The sequence below is a fragment of the Dermacentor albipictus genome, unplaced genomic scaffold (assembly GCF_038994185.2).
Source record: "Dermacentor albipictus isolate Rhodes 1998 colony unplaced genomic scaffold, USDA_Dalb.pri_finalv2 scaffold_26, whole genome shotgun sequence".
In the NCBI taxonomy this organism is placed as follows: Eukaryota; Metazoa; Arthropoda; class Arachnida; order Ixodida; family Ixodidae; genus Dermacentor; species Dermacentor albipictus.
The window spans coordinates 3,325,054-3,336,780 of NW_027225580.1; the positions used below are offsets into that span (position 1 = coordinate 3,325,054).

General features: G+C 48.3%; 2 non-coding genes across 2 annotated transcripts; both read left to right on the forward strand.

Annotated features, from left to right (window-relative positions):
- The first annotated feature begins 2,077 nt into the window (after positions 1-2,077).
- Positions 2,078-2,159, forward strand: TRNAS-AGA (transfer RNA serine (anticodon AGA)). The gene has a single exon. It is a non-coding gene; the product is annotated as a tRNA-Ser (tRNA).
- A 5,715-nt stretch (positions 2,160-7,874) lies between these two features.
- TRNAS-AGA (transfer RNA serine (anticodon AGA)) lies at positions 7,875-7,956 on the forward strand. The gene has a single exon. It is a non-coding gene; the product is annotated as a tRNA-Ser (tRNA).
- Positions 7,957-11,727: the final 3,771 nt, after the last annotated feature.

Below are 11,727 nucleotides of genomic sequence, written 5' to 3' on the forward strand. Positions count from 1 at the left end.
ACAAGAAACTGGAGAGCACGGAACCTCTCTATGTTTGCGCGTGCAACTGTGTGTAACTCATTCGTCGTGGCTAAAGTGTTCTATATGTTACAAGTATGATGTATGTCTAGGATGTGTGTCCAAAAATTGCACAGGATATTCGCAATGTTGGTTTGGGGTCGGGATGGGAACTACAAGCAGGCTAAACGTATTTCATTCCGTGAATAACGGAGGCCTTGGTTTGTGTAAAGCTATGTTCACACTACGGTCGTAACGCGCGTAACAGCTCTTTCGGCGTATCGAACGTAACGGCTGTAAAAAAAGTTACGGCAGTTAAGCCGGCACCTTTGTTCACATTTACTGCTGCGTAAATTACGGCTTTTACAACAGGCCAATCAAATTTGGAGCTGCAGAATCGACGTCACCAGCGGTCCAATATGGCTCCTGTCAACATGCGAGCGCTCGCCGAGATCGAAGAAATTGACGCTCAAAACAAACTAATAGTCATGAATTGAATCGCACAAAGACGACGAAGGCGACGCAGAAGGGTTTGGGAGCGGCAAGTATATCTCGACAGGGCCGTGGACGGCGATTTTAACAACCTTTTCGCCACGCTCCGAGTTGGTGACGCTGTGATGTTTCATAACTTCATGCGCATGTCGCCCCAGCAGTTCCGCTTCCTTGAAAAGCTAGTGAGACCACCCATCGAAGTTCGGAGCACGCATCTGCGGCCATCGATTTCCTCGGCGGATAAACCAGATCAACTGAAAACAGTATCGCAAGGCGGACTGCACAAATTTTCACGAACACAGCCAACCTAATCGTGCGCACGGAATGGCGGAATGGCACTTCCCGCACCCGGAGCTGTCTGAAGACGGGAGAACGGAAGTGTCATCACCGGTTGTTGAAAACTGAAAGCTTATCGGTCATTGGCTGTGTCGCAACGGTCGTAATATCCCAGTCGTAAATGTTGCGGACCCTTTAACACTCTCACCCACGATTTTTACATGAATTGCGCACGGTGGTACCTTTACGTTCGCAGTCTGAACTAGACACATGCGCTTGTTGCGCTTCCGCTTACGCATGTTACGAAAAATGGGCGCCTTAAGAACGTAGTCTGAACATAGCATAATTTGCTTTTAAGACAAGTAGTCTCAAGGTGTATTTTCCTACGCGACCAAAGGAATGCATTTCTACAAACTGTTATGCACGTCCAACTACACAATGCCTTATATGAATTCATTGTTACATCATGTGGAACACCACATGTAGTGGTGAAATGATATATGCGCGAAGTGGTAGGCGCTTTTCGTTTGCTGAAAGCCGATTTCTCACTTGAATATTTGTCTGTTGTCGGCCGGAAGAAATTGCATAAGGACCTCGTGGATATTTTGTGCCCCGTGACTATATACCGCTCAACATACGCTCTAGCGCCTGAACGCAATGTCTTGAAACGCGTAAAAAGAATGTCTATCAGGCCGTCTACCATATCTTTGCTCTTTCTTGTGCACAGCGGCACGCTTCCCGTAAAACCATGGCTAAGAGAGAAGGGTTTGTTTGTACCATGGAGTATCGATTGAGGTATATGTCATAAACCGGAAACTACAGACCATATATTTCTAGATTGCTGGGACTCGGTGTCCTTGTGGGACATCCTACAAAGAACCATAAAAAATGAGTTACCTCTTACACCATTCGGTATTCGCTTTCTGCCTTTTGAAGACACGGGAGACATGCCGTGTGACACAATAATGTTGCTCTGCATGCACAGTGTCTGGAAGACAAGAATGGATGTAAGGCATGAAGCTCTCCAACCTCGCTCTGCTCAAGAATATTTCGTGGAAAACATCCTGCACCCACGTGACATACATAAGACCAATGGGGAGCCACCAGCGTGGCTACACATGTTAGACAAATTGGCCACAGTTCGGTTCCCCTAACCAAGCTGCATTACCCAAAATGCAGCCGGTGTTTTTACCATAGTACAACTACCTCTTTCTGTTTTTAACTCTAACGCGTGGAATGTTTTACTAAGAGCAAACGTTTTACCTTTTATTGTACGTGCGTTATGTGGAAAACAGGTAAGAAAGAAAAAAAAACAGTCGTGGCCGAGTGGTTAAGGCGATGGACTAGAAATCCATTGGGGTCTTCCTGCACAGGTTCGAATCCTGTCGGCTGCGTAGCGGTTACTTTTGTTTCTGACAGCGCTTCGTGAACGTGTATCAATGTGGCGCAGTAGGGCTGTGGTGTAGATGCGCAGTCGTGGCCGAGTAGTCATTCCACTTCCGGCCTTCACAGCGTACGGACGTGCGATCATGTGCTCCCTCGTAGGGGCGGTTTCAGCGGCCCGTGTGGGCCGTGGTATCAGGTGTACTGAAAAGCCGGCTGAATATTACCAGGTTGTTCTGCCTCAACTGCCCACAGGTGCTTCTGTTTTAAACACCCTTTTTTTGCATTGCGGTGTGAAAGCCAGACCGTGTCGAGTGGAGCATGTCCCTGATAGCCTTGCACGTGTTTCGTTGCTGCCGGAAGTGGTTGCCCTCGGGGCATACCAAATGAATCACCTGTGGGCAGTGACGTTTAAGGACGAGGAAGGCAAGAGGAAGATATTAAGAGCTGAAGGGTTCAATGTTAAAGACCACCGCTGCATGGTCATCGACCCGCGCGACCAAGGTGTCCGACTGAAGCTATACTGGCTGCTTCATGGCGTACCGGACGAAGATGTGCGAGTGGCTTTGGCGCCGTTTGGAAAAGTGACGGAAATCAGCAGAGACAAGTGGAAGGTCAAGGGCTGCATCGACAAAGGATCAACCGCCCGCTCGGTGACGCTGAAATTAAATGTGGGCCTCACTGTGGAAGACCTAGCCCACCAACTGCGTGTTGCTGAGGATATGGCGGTCGTCTTTGTTCCTCGCAGAGCGCCGCTCTGCCTCCGACGCCGTGGCATGGGAGACATCCAGCGAGAGTGCCGCGTTCCACGATGTGGGGTCTGTCGTCGCTTCGGCCACGATGATTCCCAGTGTGTGCGCTCTTATGCCAGCGTTACAGGCCTACTCCAAAGGGACGTAGTATCCGAACACCTGATGGACGCCGCAGATGCCGAAGAAGCTAGCAGGGAGGAAAACGACGTGGCGAAGACTCCTGCAAAGCCCCTTGAACCCTCCACAGGAGCTGTCCAGGAAGCGAACCTGGGGGGTGAGCCCTTCGCTGCAGCCCCGGAAACGAAGCCAGAGACTGCTACATGGGACGCAGGCGTGAAGGCAGCAAGCGCGTCATCGTCACTGCCACAAGAAGTTGGCCAGGAAGCAACGGACGTCGAGATGCTCGTGGCCGGAAGCATCGCCTCAAAGCGTGCTCACGAAGACACTAGCAATACAGGGATAACTACTGCGTCAGGCACCGGTGAACCTCCACCGAAGGCATCGACTACGCGGCGGTCTTTGCTTAAACCAAAGCCGAATGTGCCGCCTGGCAGTAGGGCGGCCCCTAAAACGCCTCCGCCCTAGCGGAGGACCCGTTCCAGCGGCCTTCAACGATGAGCACAAGAACCCCACAGTTTCGATGTGAGTAAGACGCTTGGCGAAGCAACCCTATGAGATGGCGGCTAACTTTAAATCTAGGCTACGCGTTGCGACATTGAATGTGCGAGGAATGTGTTCGCGCAGGCGGCAATGCCAGATTAGTCGCATGCTTTTTGAGAATGTCGTTGACCTTCTGGCTGTACAAGAAACAAAATTTGAGAGTGAGGAGCAAACAGAACAAATGGTTCAAGTTTTTCGCTTTAGATACAGTGTATGTGTGTGCCATGCTGTTGGACGGTCAGGAAGCTGCGTCATTTTTATACGCATTAGCATATCGGTTGTTGAAAAAGTGTCCACCTGCTAAAGTGGGAGACTTGTTGCATGTGATTTTATTTTTGCTGGACTACTATGGCGCGCAGTGTGCATCTACGCACCGAACAAAAATCAAGAACGTGAAATTTTTTTTAAGTATGCTGAAGGGTTTTTGAAAACAGAACGACATTTTGTGTTTCTTGGGGACTTCAACTGCGTCTGTAAAGCTGAAGTTAAAACGACGAACCTCAAAGTACGCGATAGAAGCGCTGAGCCATTGAACGCGATAGTAATTGAGAGAGAGCTTGAGAACATTGGTTATGCAATGACGCGAGACGTCCCAGCATGGTATACGCACTTTCAAGGTGATTCCCATGCGAGGCTTGATAGAATATACATACCGGCGAAGTTTGTACCACTGTGTTCCTCTTATGAAACACAATATCTCAGTTTTAGCGATCATAGTTTGGTCTCGATTACGATTGGCGAAAAACCAAAGAGTGTCAAGCTTAATTGGTCCCTGTGGAAGTTGAATGAAAAGCTGCTGCAAGATGAAGTGTTTTTCACGAGAGCCAAGGAGTATCTTTCAAATGCCCTGCATACGGAAACCAACAGTTTCATATTAGTGTGGGATCAGTTTAAATGCGACATAAAAATTGGTGCCATCGATAGAGCATGTGTATTGCGTCACAAGGAAAGGCAACAAGAGAAACAGTTACACAGTCAGCTGGTGTACATGTAAGTGGTAGAGCATGAAGTGCCTGGAGCCTTTAAAAAAGAAACACGAGAGGTGAAAGCAAAACTCGAGTTTATCGACGAAGATAGGTACCGCGGCGCAATGATAAGGGCGCGCACTGAAAAGTTGTGGCTGGGCGAAACGCCCACTAAGCGTGTGCTTAGTGAAGAAAAGAAACATGCTGCAAATAAGGAGATAAATGAAATTCGATATGGTAGCAAAATTACACGACAAAGTGAAGAGAAAAAACTTGCTTTTGTTGAATTTTATACCGAACTTCTAGGAGGAAGAGTTTATGACCCCAAGTACTTCAAAACCCACTTTCTGGCCCTTATGCCAAGGTTAGAGGACACGGTTAGAGAATAAATGGAATCTGAAATTACCGTGGCCCAAATTGAAGCGGCAATCGATGACTTAGGTAATGGGAAGTCACCTGGGTCAGATGGACTGGCTGCAGCCATATACAAATTTTTAAACGTAGAAATAGCAGGGGCTTTGCACCGAGTGATCGCTGAATGCTATGAAAAAAAGCAAGCGCCTCTATCGTTCAGCACAGCGCACGTAGTAATGATTCCCAAAACTGACTATCCTGCAAAATTACTTTGAGTTGAGTCCTACCGTCCCATTAGTTTGACCAATACAGATTATAAAATATACATGAAGGTGTTAGCTAGAAGGCTCCAAAATTTTATTAAGTCCCTTGTTGGCCCGCATCAAACCTGTGGCATTAAAGGTAGAACAATTTTTACGAACATACACATAGCAAGAAGTATTCTGGAATGTTGTGACGCAGTGCATGATCGCGTAGCTATGATTCAGCTAGACTTACATAAAGCGTTCGACAAAGTTGTACATGAAGTTCTGTTTTTATTGCTGGAACAAGTAAATGTTGGATCTGTAATTACCGACGGTGTTAAAATAGTGTATCACGATTGCACAGCCAAATTAGTGATCAACAAAGAATTAAGTATGTCAATTCCTGTACGGTCGAGCGTGAAACAAGAATGTGCGTTGTCCCCTCTGCTTTTTTCGATATACTTGGAGCCTGTTTGTTTACGTTTGTTTGCAACACCACGTATTCGAGGCTACGCGTTTTTGAGCAGTGAAATTAAGGTGTTAGCCTACGCGGACGACGTACCCGTGTTTTGGGCTGGTGCAAGGAGCGTGCAGGAAGTTTTCAGTGTTGCGAATGCGTTCTGCACAGCAACTGCTGGCGCGATCAGTTGGCCGAAATGCCTTGGATTTTGGCATAACAACTGGCAGAGCACACCCGTGGTGCACTATAATAGGAATTGGACCGTCTCCCCTGGAAAGTACCTGGGTGTCCCGCTAAATAACTACCGCAATGCTGAGGAATATTGGTCTGAGGAAAATAAACGCGTCAAAAGTGCTACCGATGAATGGGGCGGCCATAACTTTTCAATGTTTGCAAGAGCTTCCGTTTGTAATATTATTAAATTTCAAACGTATTTTACGTGTTGCAAGTGATGACTACTGCAAGAACTTTGGTTCAGAAAATACACAGAGTGTTTGCGACCTTTATTTGGGGATCGCAATGGGAACGCACAAGCCGGTGCAATTTGTTTCATAAGGTGAGAAATGGTGGGCTAGGATTGTCACACCTATTTTTCAAGCAGCTGGTGAGCAGATTCTTCCTTGTGCGGTATCAAACTGATGTGTTTTGAGAACTGTGATCCAAGCACGATTGCAAGATTATCTATCTGACTTTGTCGTATCATCTGTTTCTTTGGGAGCTGGACCGCTCAGTCCTTATTTGCGTGAAGTGGTTACTTCTGTACGCCTGCTCAAGGCGAGGTTTTCATATGAATACTTGTGTGATGTCACGAAAAAGCGTTTGTATTTGATATACTTGATGTATTTTTACCATTACCGGTTTATCGAGCTGCCTACAGGCTAGGTCCTGAGCACGATGTGCTAAAGCGTGTTAAAAAAAATGCCAGTGAGACACTCTGTTAAAACGTTCTTTCTTCAAATACATACCGACACTCTCCCCGTAAAGCCATGGTTACAAAGTAAAGGTCTTTTTGTACCTTGGTCGGTAAACTGCTTAATCTGTAATGAGCGGGAAACAATAGAGCATATTTTCCTTGACCGCCATGACGCCGTGTTTCTGTTGGACGTCCTACAAAGAACACTTAAAAAAGAGTTGCCGTTAAGCCCTTTTGGAATCCGGTTTTTTCCACGTGCAGAAACAGGGGAAGTGCCGAGTGATATGCTAATGCTGCTTTGCATGCATAGCGTATGGAAGACGAGAATGGATATCAGGCATGGTCATACACAGGCTCACTCAGCAAGACACTATTTTGTTGAGAGTATTATATACACACGCGACTTGTTCAGAGCACTATGTGAATCCCCGGAATAGCTACCGGTATTAGACCAATTGGCTTCTGTGAAGCCCTTTTAAGCGCCTTACACTGCCCGAGCTGTGGCTGGTGTTTTTAGCATATGTACATGTCGTGTATTTGATCTTTTTGTTTTCATTTGTGAAAAGGCAATAAAGAAAAAAAAAGTCGTGGCCGAGTATTTAAGGCAGTGTACTCGAAATCCATAGGGGTCTCCCTGCACAGGTTCGAATCCTTTCGCTGCGTAGCGGTTACTTTTGTTTCTGCCAGCGCTTCGTGAACGCGTATTAATGTGGTGCAGTAGGGCGGTGGTGTACATGCGCAGTCGTGGCCGAGTGCAGGTGGCAATGTTTTAAAAAGAGTTAAAAAAATGCAGGTGTCGCCGGGAGCCAAATCTTTCTTTTTCAAATTACACACTGGAACTTTAACTGTTAAGTCCTTTCTAGAGGAAAGGGGTTTATTTCTGCCGTGGGGTTCCCACTGCCTTATATGCAAGCAGCTTGAGACAATCGACCACGTTTTTCTTCATTGCTGGCAAGGGGTATTTTTCTGGGACGTGCTCCAAAGAACCATTAAAAAAGAATTACCGCTAAACCCTCACGGGATTCGGTACCTGCCAACCGATAACGAGGATGGCGTCCCCTTCGACCAGATTATGCTGATGGGCCTCCACAGTATATTGCTCTCCCGAATGGCTGGCTATTTTTGTGATACGGACGCGCGACCAACACGTATGTATGTTCGCGAAGGCATACACATATTCCTGGAGACTTTGAAAGCGCAAACGGATGTTCCTGAGTGGCTGTCAAGGCTGGAGCCTTTGGTAGAGCTCCGGGAATTTTAAAGATGACAACGCCAGGCCTCCGTGGCAGTTAGGCCACTTGTGCCTTCTGGCGCACTATATATTTTGTGTACATTTGTTGTATACTGTGTCGAAGACCGGCAATAAAGAAAAAAAAAGCAGTCGTGGCCGAGTGGTTAAGGCGGTGGACTAGAAATCCATTGGGGTCTCCCTGCACAGGTTCGAATCCTGTCGGCTGCATAGCGGTTACTCTTGTTTCTCCCAGCGCTTCGTGAACGCGTATCAATGTGGCGCAGTAGGGCGGTGGTGTACATGCGCAGTCCTGGCCGAGGAGGATTCCAGTTCCGGCCACCGCAGTGCACGGTGGCGGAATGTTTTGCTCCGAAGGGGCGATTAGAGCGGCCCAGCAGGGTCGCGGTCTCAGGTTGAACGACACACCGAAGGATGACTACCAGGTTAGTTTGCCGCAACTACCTACAGGTTCGACAGTTACAACGACCGTTTTTCTGCAGGGAGACGTGAAGGCGAGGCCCTACCGAGTCGAGCAGTTCCGTGAAGCACTTGACTATCTGCAGCTGATGCCAGAAGTGGAGGCCCTCCGTGCTTATCAGATGAACTACGTCTGGACCATCACTTTCAAGGACGAAAAGGGCAAACAAAAGATTTTGTGTGCTCCAACCTTCAGCGTAAAGAACCACCGATGCACGGTAATAGACCCTCGAAATCAAGACGTCAGGATGAAGCTGTATTGGCTTCTGCACACGACTCCGGACGACGAAGTCAGAGGTGCCCTGGCGCCTTTTGGGAAGGTCAGCGAAATTTTGAGGGAAAAGTGGCGCATTGCAGGCTGCAACGACAAAGGCTCCCACACGCGCCTGGTGTCCCTACGGCTGAAGGTGGGCGTTACCATGTAAGACCTGCCTCATCCACTTCGCGTCGGGGAAGACCATGCGCTCATGCACGTCCCAGGCAGACCCCCGCTCTGCCTCCGGTGCCATGGCACCGGTCAGATAGGGCGCAAGTGCCGAGTTCCGTGTTGCAAGCTCTCTCGTCACTATGGCCACGACGAGAGTCATTGCGTGCGTACGCCAGTGTGACCGGAACTGGGCGAAGCGACACCGTCGATGAGCACCTCATGGACCAAGTCGACGCGGAGGAGACCGTCCGAGGAGGCGAGAAGCCAACAACGTCGGGTTCGACGCCTTCTCCCCCATACGAAAACAAGGGACCAATGAAAGCTGCGGTCAGTCAAAATGGGAAGAACGACGAGCCTCAGAATACATCAGAGGCCGTGAAAACTCCTAGCAACTGTGCTGCCGTTAGCGAGACAGACGAGACGGAAGAGAGTGGAACCGCAATGGAGGGCATCAACTCGGAAAGAGAAAAAACCAACCCTGGCTTCGCTGTGTCAAAGAGACCACAGGAAAATACCATCGAAGACGACAACCGAGAGAAGGTCAGCGCCGGTGAACCGCCCCTAAAGGCAGGGTCCCTCCGTAGGCCTCGCCTGAAAGTGAACCCCAACATAGAGGAGGACTCCAGAGAGGAGGACTACACCGACAGTGCCTCCGCGTTCGCGGAAGGCGCTGTCCGAGGGATGACTTCACCGCTAGACTGGAGCGGGAAGCGCAGCATGAAACTTCGCCACGCCTATCGACAAGGAAAACGCCTCGGCTTCGCCATGCTTGACGAAGCACTCAGAATTAGTGCGATATAACAGCGTAGGTGTGCGTCCTGTAAATTTGGCATAATCACCCAGCGGTCCGCTTGACCTTTCGCTTTCTATGAATTTAACGTCCTTATCTGCATTAAGAATACGCACGCTCAATGTGCGCGGTCTCACGGCAAGAAAGCGGCAACTGCAGTTAAGACGTCTGCTAAAACAAAATACCATCGATATTCTAGCCTTACAGAGAGAGAGAGAAGAATACAGGAAGGCAGGGATGTTAACCAGTCAATAGTCTGGTTGGCTACCCTACTCTGGGGGAAGGGAGAAGGGGAAGAGAAAGAAGAGAGAGAGAAGGTGAAGGTACGCGTACGCGACAGCACTTCAGTTAAAGTCGCTCGAGCAAACCAGAAGTTCTGAGAAAACACAAAAGTGCCTTCACTGCCTTCTGAGCCGATGATCGGTCGGGACGGTGCTCTAATATTGTCTGTTCACTCAGAGGACGATCGTCTAGTTTCCTCAATGTGTCGGACAAATACTGTCTTTGGGCTTGAAATTGAGGACGATGGCACAATATGTGGTCAATGTTCTCCTCGCATGCGCAAACATCACATGCAGGACTATCAGGCAATCCAATTAGTGCTGAGTAGGCATTCGTGAAGGCCACTCCAAGCCATAACCGACACAGAAGAGACGCTTCACGCCGGTGCACACCGGCTGGAGGTCTGAGTTGAAGTGATGGGTTTAGTCGGTGCAGTCTTGTGCGTCTTGTATGTACATTATTCCACTCTGCTAAGGAGATCGTGCGTGCCAGAATGCCAAGTTGTCTCGCGGCGTCGGTCCTTGAGAGCGGAATGGGGACGCAGCGGTCCTCTTGGTTTGACGTCCGAGCTGCCTTATCGGCGTCTTCATTACCAATGATTCCGCAATGACCTGGTATCCACTGAAAAGAGATATCATGGCCTTTTTCTCTTAAGCGATGGACAAGTTCCGCGATTTCGCACGTGAGCTGATCGTGAGTTCCATGTCGGAGAAATGAATGCACACATTGCAAGGCCGGCCTGGAATCGCAGAAGACTGCCCATTTTCTAGGACTTTCAGTATTTATCACTTGAAGCGCGTCGCGGAGAGCCGCGAGCTCTGCAGCTGTAGACGTAGTGACATGGGAAGTCTTGAACCGCTTGGTTATTCTCATTGCTGGTATAACTACAGCGCCGCCGGAACTGGTTGATGTAGTTGATCCATCAGTGTAGACGTGTGTGCAGTCGCTGTATTTCTCGTACAAGAGAAATAAAGTTAGTTGCTTGAGCGCTGATGATGGCAAGTCCGACTTTTTCTGAAGTCCTGGGACTGTAAGGTTCACTTGAGTACGGCGCATACACCATGGAGGAATAGAAGGCCTTGCCGCAGGTGTGTAACCTGACCTGAAAGAGGCATGGTGCGCGAAGACAGTCGCACTGAATGTCGTGTGGGGCCTATCTACTGGGAGACTTGCTAGGTGGTGGGTAGGGTTCCGGGCGAAGTGTCTTAGGTGCACACGCATTACAGCCTTACAGGAATCAAAAATAGACAGCGAGGAGCAGGCGGACCGCATGGTCCAAACTTAAGCATTTGACTTCAACGTTTGTGTTTGCCATGCCGTTGGAAAGTATGGCAGTTGTGCTATCTTTCTGAAACGAGGTATCGGAATCGTTGAAGAGAGTGTTATCACCTGTGATGACGGACGGCTAGCATTGTGCGACTTTTATTTAAACCAAGTACACTGGCGAATTATATGGGTACGCGCCGAACCAAATTTCAGAAAGAAAAGTTTTTTTTTTTGACTGTGTCACTGGCTTTCTAAATTGTGACAGGCAACTCATTTTGCTTGGCATTTTAATTGTATTTGCATGCCCGAAGACTTAGTTAAGAATGAACCTATACGGGACAAAAGTGCCCTACAGCTTAAGGCGTTGGTGGATGATTGTGGTCTTGTTGATGTAGGGGACCTTTTCCACGGAAATCAAGTGCAATTTACCCACTTTCAGGGCGAAAGCCACACACGATTAGATCGCGTCTATATCTCTTGGGGTGTTGTGTCTATGTGCTGTAACAGTGCCGTGAAACATGTTAGTTTTAGTGATCATAGCTTCGTAATGTTTGAAATAGGTAGATAGCGCAAAGTCTCTGCATTCAACTGGGAACTGTGGAAATTAAATGAACAGCTCTTAACCGAAGACACATTTGTCCAAATAGTACGCGAGAAATTGGAAATGGTGTCCACGAGTCACACAAATTTCATCGAAGCTTGGGAACAATTCAAGTGCGAAGTTAAACTAAGTGCAATAGACAGATCATGCATACTA